This window comes from Strix uralensis, unplaced genomic scaffold (genome assembly GCF_047716275.1).
Source record: "Strix uralensis isolate ZFMK-TIS-50842 unplaced genomic scaffold, bStrUra1 scaffold_498, whole genome shotgun sequence".
In the NCBI taxonomy this organism is placed as follows: domain Eukaryota; kingdom Metazoa; phylum Chordata; class Aves; order Strigiformes; family Strigidae; genus Strix; species Strix uralensis.
In genome coordinates, this window is record NW_027437092.1 from 447 (window position 1) to 14923 (window position 14477).

At 40.5% G+C, this 14477-nt stretch overlaps 1 long non-coding RNA gene across 2 annotated transcripts; it reads right to left on the bottom strand.

Moving 5' to 3' along the window:
* Nucleotides 1–262: 262 nt before the first annotated feature.
* On the bottom strand, nucleotides 263–14341 carry LOC141939011 (uncharacterized). 2 transcript variants are annotated; one of them, XR_012627449.1, is made up of 6 exons: nucleotides 14229–14341; nucleotides 10415–10591; nucleotides 6473–6567; nucleotides 6100–6218; nucleotides 1901–2097; nucleotides 263–296 (listed from the first exon to the last, which is right to left on the bottom strand). It is a non-coding gene; the product is annotated as an uncharacterized LOC141939011 (long non-coding RNA). The 2 variants fall into 2 exon arrangements; XR_012627448.1 differs by lacking the exon at nucleotides 263–296 and having other exon boundaries at nucleotides 1335–2097.
* Nucleotides 14342–14477: the final 136 nt, after the last annotated feature.

Genomic DNA, 14477 nt, shown 5'->3' on the forward strand with positions numbered 1-14477 from the left:
CTTTCACTTCACTGATGACAAATAGGGCATAGATAGATCTCCTGGCCTAAGTGCCAAGCTGAATGTCCAGGAAAGGAGGTATGAACGCTACCTGGAAAAAGCTGTCTGGACTAGAACATAACAACAATAGCCAAGACTAGGGAATAACAGTCAGAAGAGTACACAGGTGTATCCTGGTCTTACCAGCCTGCCCATCCCTGCGGCCAGACTTTGTCGTGGCCCAAGTGGTTTCTACAGTTATTCTCTGGCAGTGCTGAGATGTGGTTAGAGATTGTGGTTGCCGTCTTTCATCCCAACTGAAAAAAAGCATGCAGCAGTCACAAAACAGCAAGAACCTTTTCCTTCTAAAGCTTTTCCTGCCGATACCTCTGTTTCTCTGTGTCCAACTAGACAATCACAACTTAATTTGCAGGTGCATTTACTCTCCACAACTTTAACTGATCCCTGGCAGAGCTGTTGGTTGCCCATCTTTGGTAGGAAACAAAAACCTTCAGTGCCTTAGTTCAGACATTTCAAATAAACTCCACAAATTAGTAAACATTTAGAATCTAGTCCTTGATTATTGCTTAGGATTACAAGCCAGTGAAGATAAAGTAGGTGTTAAGAGGTGAATCATCTCTTTTCCATGCCATAAGTTCTATTCTGCAGAGAGTTTGTAAAAAAGGAAAAGCCAGGTAATTGATTCAAACTATTAGGTATGTAAAAAAGCTAAAAATCTCATTTCAAATACACTGTCCTTTGCTCCCATCCACTCTACCTTGTACCTAAGTATTTGGCTCAGTGTACTGCTGCTTATCTTTAACTATCAAACTTAAATATACAAAATGTAATTGAAAAACAGGCAAGTTAACAACCCAGAGATTGAGAATTACTGTTCATCATCATAAAAATGATTGTAACAAGTGACAGAGCATTTGGTAGAGAGAACTTGGTAGAGAAAAGCCTTTGTTCCTGACTGCTCCCCCACAGACAATTACCCTCATGTATGTAAACTACTGGTTTTGCTCGGCTGAATGTCTTCACTTTTTTTCCAACTCAGCATTTTTATATGGACCTTCATAATGCCATCAGGAGGGAAGTAACAGCTTCAAAACAAGCACTTTGAAAGACAGTAACAGAATGGCTGACAATTACAAAAGACTCGCTCTTCCTTATTCAGCACTACCACATCTGAAGAGGAGGAGAAACTGGTTCTCCTATCAGTACTCAGCTGCATGGAGGTTTTTCACTTGCGTTGGTCTGTATTCCCAGAGTTTAAATGCTGACACGAAATTCCCATGGATATTAATGATTATGAATCAGATAAGAACAGGTGTTATTGATTAATTGTAATTTAGTGGGAAATAACCACTTCTCAATTTTTAGTGATGAATAAAATTTTATTAGCAAGCGGCGAGTGAGCAAAACAGCGCTGGGTGTGCCGGGAGTCTCTGCTCTACCAAGACACACACCTTACAGGACAGCACTGAGTCCCTTTATAGTGTAGGCTTCATCCATATTCATGATGGGCGTACCCTGAGGGGTCTGCAAAGTTGTAAACAAGTTTCCCGGGCTTTTCTCCTGTTTTTGCGGGCTTTTCTCAGGTTTCCGTCACAGAAGGGGGGATGACTCAGCACAAGTGTTTTTGTAGTGGCTTGGAGATGGGGGCCATTTTAGCTCCCTTCTAACAACTGATTTTAACAATAGAAACTATATACATATATCTTATTTCTTATTTACATAAGAGAATTACAAAACTGTTCGGCCACAACATCCTGACTACAACTTCTTTTTCCCCTTGAGATTTGAATAACAAATACCATATATGTTTTATTACAACAGGGAACCAGACTTTCTATGTCTGTATGTGGAAGAGGGAAAAAAAGCATCTCTCTGAACTATTCTAGCTAGACATACATACCTCCAAACCAGACAAAACTGGCTTACTCCTCTAACCCAGGAGGGAACACACAGTGTCCATCAGAGGCTAGAAAGGTCACAGAGCTTCTATTTTCCTTCTTCCAAACTAGTCCACTGATGGGAATCGGTGCAAAACAGAAACACACCACACCTTTGGTTTTGCTCCTCAATCACCTTCAGTAGCAGGGAAGTGTATGTCTGAAAGAGCATTTAAGCACAGAGTTAAGTCCAAACACCACAACTAATCTAGAGTTAAGACTTTAGTACTTGAACAACATGACTTTGCTTTCTGATAGATAAAACAAACATTTGCTTAGGTTTTTGATGCTGAACAACATTTAATATGTCCTTGTGAAATTAAGCTGAAACCACAGACAATAAAACTCAAATGCTAATCTTTTTAAAAATACCTTTTTTATCCATGTTTGCAAAGAATCAGAGTCTTGTGTAGGAAGGGGCTGTGCTATAAATGACAAATGTGTTCCTAAAGGCTCCAATTACCTAGTAACAAAGAAGGGAAATAACCAAACATTATGCTAACATTGGGTTGGTTTGCCATAGTTACATCCTCTGATGTTTCTGTGACTGGTGACCTTTCAGAATAAATACTACAGGGAATAGTCTGTTCTGTGAAATGCATTTCATTTTGTTCAAGAGGCCAATTTAGTGCTTTCAGGTTTTCACAAGGTCAATACAATCTATGTACACACAAAAAAAGAAAAACAGAACTACACAGACTTCTGTCTTTTCATTAGATACACTGTGAAAAAAACCCAAAACAATAGAAAGGAACTTCCAGGATCTCTCCCACACAGAAGGCAACTTGCATTTCACTGCAGGAACCTTAGTGTCACCAAAATCTTTGTTTTCTTGCAATAAAACCTAACTAATACACACACTTGGTCTAATGGGAATTTAAGACTCAAAGAGACCATCTGGGTCATTGAAACAAGTTCTTTGAATCAATGATTAACCTGAAAGGGTCTAAGAAACATATATGCCAAGTACCACAGAGCATAGATGATGTTCTATTATCTCACAACGTATGACTGAACACCTTGGGACCAAAGCATTATTTTGACACACATAAAGTCCTAATTATACACATTTATCATTCTTTTTAACCCAGAATGGTAAAACAGACTCCTTGATCTCATGAACACTGCTAATCAAATTTGCTGTATTTATCCTTAATTTTGACAGAGAAGTCAGATAAAGAAGCCTCGGAGTTACTTTGGTGCCAGACATTTCACACACGGGAAAAGAAAACAAAAGCATTGTGTAACTCCTGTACAACAGGAGACAGAGATACCTTTTTTGTTTACAAAACCTCTGTATATCCACTGAAAACAGAACTGATAGTGCTAAGACATCAACCCCTCATACTTTTTGTCTGACTGCTCTATATGTGGCAAGCACCAACTGATTTGCGTTTCCTCCCTTTATAAAATTTACTTAAAATACCAAAGGAGACATCTATCTTAATTTCATTTCCTCTTAGAAGGAAAAAAAAAAAAAAAAAAAGAAAGAAAGAAAAAAAGAAAGAGAACAAGCACACAAACCAGACAGGAAGGTACAGCTACCCCTGCTGCAGTGGTTATGAGGCATCAGTGGTCATGGATTGCAAGTGAGAAAATCCCCACAAATTACATGACATGATCTAGTCTCCATTCACAAGCACAGCTGCAATCTAGCATAAGCTGGAATTGATACGCCTGACCTAAAATCCTAAACCAAGAAAAGCTGCCTGATTTATGACCTCCTTATTATTGCCAGTTTTCAGTCCTTAGATCCTCCCAGAACATATAAACTAAACAACGCACACATAAACCAAGTAATTTTTAGCATGGATTAATTCCCACATTTTGAAGCAAATGCAAACAGCACTGGATAGACACATCATGACTGTTTTCATAGGAGTAGCAAAAACTACCTAATCAATTAAAACATTAAAAAAATATATATATATGAATTTCCTGCAGAGAGAAATAGGCTGGAACCCTACTTTCACTGAATGAGAAAGTCTGTGGTTAAAACATAAAAAAAATATTCTCTGCCCCTATTAAATTTGATTGTAAGCAGACTGATTTCAGTCACAGCACAGACTGGCATAAGGAAAAAGGAAGAAGACATAGTTCTACATTTAAATACTTTGCACTAATGTAGTGCTCTGTACCCAGAGGTCTTCAGACACTTCATAAAGTGTGAATAACTGCTCTTCTCATCTCCCATTTAAAGAAACAAAAGCAACAATGCTAAAACAAAAAGTAGTGAGAGAGCTGAGAAAGGACTTGCAGACAGGTCTCACCTCCAAACCGAAACATGTATTTGGATCAGTTTGACCCAAAATGAAAATTAAAATATCCATGCCCCCCAACTGGAAAATTCAGTTGCAGTATTCCAGAGTCATTCTCCGATTTTTAACTCATTTGCCTAGGCAGGATCAGTGCTGACATGGAAATATGAAAGACTTCTGTTTGAAAAAATCAGAATATCCTGATTTTCTTAAAAGGAATTCCCATTTTTCTCAGCCAGTCACAGATTCAGGAAACACCTTCAGTTCCTGAGAAGTTGTATTCTCAGCAAAATTGGCTATTAATTTAGCAGTGCTTTGCGTTGGCCGATTAGCAGTCAAACCTACATTTCATCAGACAGAACATGCTGTCTTCTATTTGATATGGCAGAGCCCTGGAAAGACTCCTCCTTCATGCTGTTTATTGAAAACAGGATCCATTTAGGTATAAAAACCAAACAAACAAGCAAAAAAAACCTCTTGCAGTTTCAGCAAGTTAACTCATCAGTATTGGCTTCTGTGATAGATAGTAAACTATTTATTCATCAAATTCAGTTAAAACAATGGAGAAGTAAATCACCACCTGAGCTATGTAAAGCTAATATTGCTACATTGTATAAAACTAACCGACTAACAGCAAGCCTTAGCTTAACTAACATAATAAATCAAGGCTGTGTAGGGGGTAGGTAGAAGATATAGTGGTGCGTCCTTATCAGAGCTTTAACAGAGACATGTAGAGACAAGAGGCAAGCAGAGACATGTCAGAGAACTACAGAGGCTGCGCAGAACCTTGGGGTGAAAAGTTCAACGGCGAGGAAGAGGAGATACTTCATCTCTACGACCACTATTCAGGACTCTGCGACCACCGCCCAGAACTGTTGAAGTTTACTTCGCAGAGAAACCTCATTAAAATATGAAGCGGGGGTAGGCGGGGATAGATTATGAATATATATGAGAGTTTCATTAATATACATCACTTTGTAACACATAAGCAAGACGAAAAAACTTGGAAAGTGCGCGCCGTTGGTGGAGTTGAACTCCCCGGCCGCCCAGCGCTGTTTTGCTTGTTGCCGCTTGCTAAATAAACAATTGGAATTTTTATTGGCCCTGTCTCACATCAATTTGAGAATTTACCTATAACAGCTTCCTTTGTTGAAGCACCTTGAGCCTATTAGAAACATACACCTTCACTGACATCTTGCTGTTCTGCTTGGAAAATTCAGCAAAAAGCTACCTATTTATCTTTGCATGTACATCCACATAAGTTATGTCAACTGGCTGTCACCAGTGTGACCAAAGTTCTAGGCACACAGGTTACTGACCTCAAAACACGCTGTTCGAAGTCCTTGTTTGACGTAATTTGTGTTATTCTCTACGTCAATAGCTATTTCATCTGTTGTCTACTATATTTACAACTGAACAAAATAAAGAGAATAGAAACTATTACTCAATGCAGTTTTCCTTAGACATTCTCCTGTCTCACTACAGGAATAATTTCAGCTATGCTAGCAAATATCCTACCTTTTAAGAATAAGGATGTATAGGTATCTGCAATGAACATGAATAATTTCTAATGTTATTAAAAACTCAAAACTTCCAATTTAAGAATCATAGTCGAGAAACATGAACACCTCACAAAAATGTGCCTGACTTTCCTCTTCATTACTTCAGCTGAAAATCATTCAGAACTACTACAATAAAATCATGCTCCATATTTTCACTGCACGATGAACATGCAATGTGGAGGTAGTATCTGACTTTTTTTAGGGAAGAGTGTACGTATAGCCAAATGAAACTGCGTTCCCAGCAACCAATAACACTGAACTTTGATATGAATTAATGATACAGAGGAAGGGCAGGAACAAAGGGAACTGGGGGGCAAAGGGGAAGATAAGCAACAGACTTGCCTAAAAAGAGGCCAGAAATCCCAAACTTGTGGTCTGTGTTCTCTTCCCATCAGAGGCAGGCATGGGCATTAGCTGTGGTTTCAACAGATCAGACCTGCATTGTGATATTCCCTTACAAACTGCAGCCAAGGAAGAGGGGCAGGGCAGGGAGAAAAAAAGAAAGAGAACAGAGACAGGGGGTTACAGCCAACAATACAATATATCCATCCCAAGCAAAGATGGCATGGATCTTCTATCATCCCCATGTCAATGTTCTCAATAATATTCATCAAACAATTTATTAAGAATTCTGAGGTGAAAAGTTTGTTCATAGGAATGTTCCTGTGATGAGGCTTTAATAAATCACAGTTCCTGTATGGAAAGAAATACATACCACATTAGACTTCCCTTGTCAAAGTTCACTGCTGAGATTCTTGGTGGCCACAGCTGCTTTAGACACCCAGTAGCTACTACAGCATTCACCTAAAACTGAAACCAAAACATCAGATAAGAAAAATTGGCATGTGTAACACATACTCAAGCAGCACTGTGGCATAATTTGCAGCGTATAGCTACATTTGTTATACCTGAAATCAAGCCTCATGTTTATTTGTAACAGCAATAGCCATCTGATTAAAAAAATAATAAAACTATAGCATCTATTTCTGAATCATTTGTCTTGGATAATTAATTTGCCAAGAGCATGAGTCACCCAGTTAGAAATGAGTTAGAAAATTACTCATTTCTAACTTTATACTAATATTATCCTTAAAATAAAAGGATTCCTCCCTTACCCCTAAATTGTTGCATGTTTTGTTTCTTTTCACAATGCCAAAATCTGCTTTATACAGAATTTTTGGATTGTTGGAATAATTATCTTAGGTTTATAACGCCATTCACCCAGAAAGATCTTACGGTGCTTTATAAATGTCTGTGTATTCTTCAGTGCACCCACATACGTGATGCAGTACATGACAGTACTTGGCAACACTATACAAAAGCACCTGACTGGAACTGCAGTCAGATCCTATAATCTGTTGAAACAGCAAAGGGAAACTCAGATGCACAAAACTGAATTACTAACAACAGAATTTTGCTGTTTACAGCTCAGTTTTTGCAAAATGGGGTTTATTCTGACTACAGAGGGTCAGATCAGCCAGTGCTTGGTAACACTCATCATTTCAGTGGAAACCTTTCAATTTCTTCAGATTTCAGCTGTGAGCAAACTTTCAGTAAGGAAGCCTGGCCTGCTTCAAAACTCTTCTCATCCTTGGCTGCAGCATGTTGTGACAACATCAGGGCAGCATTAAATGGAGAACTTTATGCTGAACAACATTTGGAAATACTCTCTCTAACTCTGCAAGTCTGGATATGCCCAAAGGCTGCAATCCAGCCAGCCTCCTGCATATTTGACTCCTTGCTGAAGAATTGCCAAAGATGCAACTTCAGAAGCAATTTAGCCAATCTAAGACTGCCTAATAGATGAGAAGCAGCCCTGCTCTTTTGTCCCACCAGCATTTCTGCCTGCTCTTCTGCTGTCCCAGCACCTGTTTGGCCACATGGATCTACTTGCTGATTTGGCTGAAAATAATGGTATAAAAACATGTTTAAAAAACTAGCTGCTCATTAATCAACCCTTTGAGAAGCAACAGAGACTTCATGAGTTTTCATCATCTTTCATCTGCTGGTGCACTTTCAGGGAAGAAGACTGTGCTTCTCTTCAAGGACTGCAAAGAACACTGTAGTCCCATCGCATGGCACAAATACAGGCTCTTCTTTTCAGGAGTATGACTTCATTCTATGCAGGGCAGATGTCTAGTGTGTATTAAGCTCCCTGCCTTCTGTTTTTCCTACAGGATGGGCAATGGCCAGCCTGAAATACTACTAAAACATAAGCTTACAAAAGAAAAAAAAAGGAAGATGAGCTCAGACCAAAACAGGAAATGCCCTGGGCCATTTGTTATTGTCAAAGAGCCATTATTTTCAAGTCCTTTAAAGATGTGACTGGTTAAGAAATTTGTTTTCTAAATGTTAATTCCTTGCCCTTTTATCATGCTTTAGGATAACTGTGTTACCCAATATTAGACATTAAATTTAACATCTAAACTAAGCGGCTAGAAAGCAAGGTTCCTCCAGGGGGCAATTCAGGTTATGGTTATATTGCTTAGCTGTACCATGTAGCATAACTGGAAAGAACAAGAGTTTAACTTAGGCCTGAAACTATTCTGAGCATTTCTCACCACTGGCTCTACAGGAAGCCCAAGTTAAAACATCTGAAGGTCAGTGGCATGACTATCCCACTCCAGTCACATCTTCACTTAAGTTCAAGGAGAAGCCCTGAGTGCCCAAAACCATGATGACATTCCGAGGAATGGTACATAACATCAGAGAATGGCACTAGTTTCTGAGGTCAAGACAGACAGTTGACACTTGCCAAGGATAAAAGAAGCTCTGTCTTGGGTGTCAGAGCCAGAAAGATGAGTAATACTACACTGAAATACTGTAATGGCTGCACTGTAACATATCCTGCTCCTTGGATTTAGCCTATGTTACATGAGCAGTAAGCTTCTTACTCTTGAACCACATCTTTTTGAGGCACCTTATATTTTTGAGACACAGAAGTGTCCAGTCTTCTGGCTTCTACACAGAACTATATATATATATATATATATGTACACACACCCCCCCCTTTAGTGGAGATCTTTCAGTTTCTTCAGCTATCAGATAAATATCTGATATTTATTTAGATATATCTTGGTATCTTGGCCAGTTTCCCCATTTCAGAATGGCATGACTCTAGATATGTATTGACTTCATGTTCCAATTTATTTATCTTGGTAAGCTTCTAGTAAGAGGACAGCAACAGTTGAGAATGTAACGAGCAACAGAATGCCTTTGGTAAAGTTTTCTGGGCTGTTCTGAGGGCTCTGGGACCATTAGACAGCTATTTACAGCCTCTGTTTTACATAACACTACAAAAGAAGAAACAGTATTCTCAAAAAAGTAATCCTAAGGATTAAAGCTTGAATTTCTTACACCATGAAGAATTTCCATAAGCAGCCTGGAACTGAAATAAAACTTCTGAAACCTCAGTTGAAATAAAATTCAAACATATGTTTCATTTCAGGAAAGTCAATCCTGAGATTTTTACCTTTAAATAATGGTTACCCATGTTGGTATTTACACAGCTCTGTGGATGATTGAAAAAGAATCAACAACACATGGAGAGAAATAGTTTTACTAGTAAGATTTGGAATTCATGCCCAGCCCTTAACCTGGAGGTTTCAAGCTAACATACTGTCTGCAAAAAAAAATAATTAACATCATGTATGGCAAAAAGTGCAAAACAGGCCTAGTCCCAGACTTAGAGATAAAAAGACATTATGCAAATATTTGCAGAACATAGGCACAGGTTTAGAAATTAAAAAAAAAAAAAAAAGAAAAAGAAAAAAGGGGACATTTTAGGGAACCAAACAATATTTGGATACACAGTTCAAACACCCTTCATGAAATATAAGCAGCACATATAAAAAACATTTTCTGAAGTAGCCAGTGTTCCTGTACTGTATCTGTCCTTCTGCATTAACCATACCACTCTATTTTTATGTCCAAAGGATGTAACCTTGAAACCCATAGGAAAACTAAGATGGCTGTGTGAAAACAGCGGCAAAGCTCATACTGACTTCTCTAAGTACAGGATTCGATTTATTATTCCAGCTGTATAGCTATTTCTAACAGTATGTCCTGAGACATCAGTAGAATGTCGGCTAGGAGAGAAGAATATTACACACCTAGTTGATACCAACCGTCACTCTTTCTGCTTGTGCTTTCTATGGCAAGGTTTTCAGTTATGTGATTACCAGTAACTCAAAAATGCCTGGTTTACATGATTCAGCATGATCACAACCCAAAGTGAGACAGTGTACCGGCTCTGGCTGGGATGGAGTTAATTTTCTGGGGCACATCACAAATGCCCCAGAAACTATATTTAGCAACCAGTTCTACGGAAAAGCCATCTATGCAGACTTTTCTTAAAAATAAGACAGCACGCAATTTAAGAGCAGTCATCTTTTCTTGTATAAATACACTTTCACAAAAAAACCTTTGACCGTATATTTTTTAAACAATAGTTTTACTATTCACAACATGTATCTTAAATACCTGATAGCTAAGCTATTTGCTACATGACTATGAATCAGTCAGACAAAACAGACTGAATGTTTTGACATTTGACAACAAATTGCATCAGACATTGACACTGACAAACAAAATGAATCAAACAGACAAAACATTTACAGGACAAATACTTGTGTCACAATGTGAAAACAGTTCTTACCATTTTCTCCAACGGAGGCCACTTTTGCTGTTACATTGACTACTGTGATACTGTGTTGTTTGGCCTGATCAGCCAACTCCTGTCTAAATGCTTCAGCCCCTTTCAGCAATAAAGAAGTAAAATACTTAGCCATCACTGGTGGTCTTACAGCATCTGTGCCAGAGTTACAGAAAGACCCTAGAAAACGCAGAAGAAAAATAAAAGTTGGGTTTTTTTCCCCTCCAGTTAGTAAAGCTTCAGTTTCCTTTGGTAGTAAAACATATAAATATATATATACGCACATACATACCCAAAATATTTCTCAATTATTATTCATCTTGAGAGTCTATTAAATTTTACTCCAGATTGGCAGTTTAAATGAGTAGGGTATGTCACAGAAACATTTAAGAAACATACTTTATCATCATTTATGCTGTGATGATGTTAAAAAGCTCCTGTGAGGTTAAGAATGCACTGTATTAGGCAAACATGAGTACAACTGCGCTAATGGAAGGCCCTAATGATCCTGCCTTGAAAAGCTTCCTAATCATAGTAACAAAAGATTTAAATGGATGGATGGATGGATGGATGGATGGATGTAAAAAATATACAGCACACTAATACTGAAAAAAACTGCATTACTAATTCCTCAAAATATCCAAGCCATTCACTTATTTTAGTTGCTAGAGCTAGTATAGAACACTATTACTGTGAGGCACTTGGTTACACACGCTTCTTTAAGAGCTGTTCGAATTAAAGTAACCTGAGAACCTAAGTACACTCATACACTTGGTAAGCGTAATGATCCAAGACACACAATTATGTTTTCAGGTACATTTTTAAGCCTGTTGATGAGAGATAGAAGTTTCTGATTTCAAAATGCTAGATCTGACCTTCAAAACAGTAATCATTTATATTACGTATTGCAGAGAATAATCGATTTTGAAACTATTTGGTTTAATTACAAGATTAAAAGGTTGGTTAAAGCTGAAATGATCTCTTTAGCTCATCAGAGAATTATGCAATAAATCAAAGGGTAGAATGAATAACCAGGGTGGAGGGAGAAACAGCAATAGCTTTTTTGTCTCAGTTGCACTCTTTCCAAGGACTAAGTCTTGAGTTATTCAAATTGAACAACATACATCTTAGTAAATATAGTTCAAATCTTCTCCTATGTAAAACAATACAGCTCCTGCTCAAGGAGTAATACTATGTTTGCCATGTACATGCTTTCAAATGAAGCTATGAAGATTTGAAAATTATATGCTGAGCACATGTAGCACATTTTTATAACACAAAACCCTGTCATGGGACCAGGTGGCCTCAATGCATCTATGAAAAGCACACATGCAGCAGTACCTAAACATGCCTTAACACAACCATGCCTCCAGCTGTGAGCTCCCTGTCTCTTCTCTTCTCAGTGAATGACTTTAAACGACCACAGGGCAACAGGCAACCCCAACACCTTACTTGCCACAGCAGCCAGCCCTGGCGCTGGGAAGCCGCCAGAGGCCAAGTGTCAAGGCCCGAGTCCAGCACCAGGCGCTATGGCTTGCCTCCAGCAGCCCATCAGCGATCCCCTCCTTCCTCCCCAGGCCCCCGGCTGGCTATTTCACACTGCCATGTGCTGCTCAAGCCCCCTCTTTGCCGGTGGGTCTGGGATTCATTTTCCAGACTGTATTTTATGCTTCCAGAGCACCTCAAGGGAGCGGCCTCATGACCATCCGCCAACTCCTTCCTCCCACCCTGCCCGAACTCCCGCAATTACTCAGTTAACCAAATTACCCACGAAACAGCCGCAGCATTTGGAGGCCGGCGGCTGGCAGAAAGCCCCTGCCCCTGGGGAAAGGGCCCTGACTACAGATACCGCCGGGGACGGCTGCGGCTCCGGCCCCACACTGCCGTGGGGCTCCAGCCAGCCGCCCCCCACCCTGCAGGGCTGGACCCCGCCTGCTCCCGGCCGGGGACGCCCAGCCCCGCTCGGATCTCCCGGGCCTCGACGCCGTCACCTGCCCCCAGGGTGACGCCTCCCGAGCTGGGGAGCGCCCGCGGCAGCCCCCAGGCCGGGCGCCTTCTGCCGGGGCTGGGTGCGAGGGCCCGGCGGGGTCGGGGCGGCGGCGGGTGGTCTGTGGCCTCGCTTCACGCCGAGGCGGCTTCCGCCAGCGCTGCCGGGCCAGCGGGGCCGGTGGGGCCTTGACGGTGGGGCCGAGGTGCTACGGCTGGACGTTACGGCGGGCCTCGCGCTCCGGGCCCCGTCACCTTGTCTCCCGTCGTTAATTTGACGTAAGTTCAGGTCCCTTTGAAGGAAGAGACGCTGTGCTGGCCGACTGACACCGGACCGCAACGTGAATATCGTCTGCTTGCCAGTGACTGCCTCTGCGCCCCTCGGTTCAAGGGAAGGCTTGAACGTATGCACGCTGATGCACAACGATTACACGGACAAACTCAAGTCATTTTTCTCTTAAGTTTGTGCCTTTAAAGCTAATCTTGAGCAGGAAACAAGCAAATAGTTGAAGAATTGAAAGTCAGCTGTGGAAAAAATATATTGGATGAACTGGGAAATGTGAGACTGAAGAAGCAGCTTATTGCTTAAAAGACATAAAGGAAAATATACCTATATCAGTAAAGAAGAATGCACAAATCAACAGCCTGCAAAGTCATGAGTTCACAAAATCAGCTGTATATGACTTAGAAATAATGTCACCTGAAGGCAACTGATGGCACGGGGCCAACGAGGGTACCACTATATAGGTTCAAATTAAAGGCAGTGTGAAATGCACCCACAGGACTGTGCAAATCACAAGATCAATGACACGCACTGCCCTGAAAGACAGGTGAAAAGGGGCTGATATGGCAGACTACCAAGAAGGTAACGCAGCACACCATTTTCCTCCAAGGCACCTCTGTGACAAGGAACGGGAGCTTTCCTGCCAGTCAGCTCCAAACAAGCCCTGCAGAAGAAGGACTCTCCTCCAACCAGGATGGGAAGGCAGCGCTGTCAGGGCACAGGGAAGCGCAGCAGAACCAGGAGTGCTGAGGGGAAACTGAAGTGCTTTGTCTGTTCCCCGGGGAAGATGAGTTGAGTACAAAGACGCTGAAGCCAGTTCTGGTTTGGCTGCTGCTCAGATGTGCTGAAGGATGCTGGGCCAAGTCCCAGAAGTGTTGACTGTGTCTCTAATTTCTTCTGACAGCAGTGTAAAAGCTACCCGAGATACGCTGTCTCAGAGGGCATCATCTCATCACTCTGATGAGGAGACTATCCACAACTTTTCAATCCTGTCCCAAATATAAGGAGCATAAGTTTCTAAGGGTAATGATGAGAGCTGTAACAAGTAATTCATAAAAAAAATCTTTTCCCCTTGCAGAGTGGCAACCTTGCTCCACAAGTTATAGAGGACTTAAAAAGAAACATAATCAAATTTCAGGAGCTAATGAGTTAACACTTTTGGCAGCAGATATTTTTGTTGCAACTGGCTGTCCTTGCACAAACTACTTTAAGGAGAATATATTGGTGAAAAGCCATATAGGTTATTTACATAGATAGAGTTTCATCATCTCCCACTCCAAAACAGGCTGGGTTGGTTATGCTGATGTAATGTTTTCTTTATCATGGTTTGTGTGAGGCTAGGAGCACATGTTAGATTGTGTTTTGCTCTTTTAGTATGTTGATGGTAGTCCTTTGAGATACTAGTTTAAATTACGCAGCATGTGCAGTATTTTAAAATCAGTTTCAGAAATCTAATATTCAAACAAAACCAAAATACTGCTTGTACTATGAGCTTTGTTATGCCCCAAGTTCTGCAGAAAACAGCACCCAACATTTTTAGGAATATACCTTGAAAAATATTCCGAGAAGATCTTCAGTTTTCCTTTTCAACAAGTAGAAGAGAACAACTTTCAGGTTTGCTCGCAGGAGCTAATTTTCCCCTTTATTTGAGAACCATTCTCAGTCCCTTCCTGGTATGAAAAAGGTGGTTTGGCATTAGGTTAGTTCAGTAGTTTGGATTCACTGTTCTGTTCAGGATAGAAACTAAAATACTTTTTAAAAAGTTAGCCTAAGTCTTAAAGAATGTCTACAAGAGCT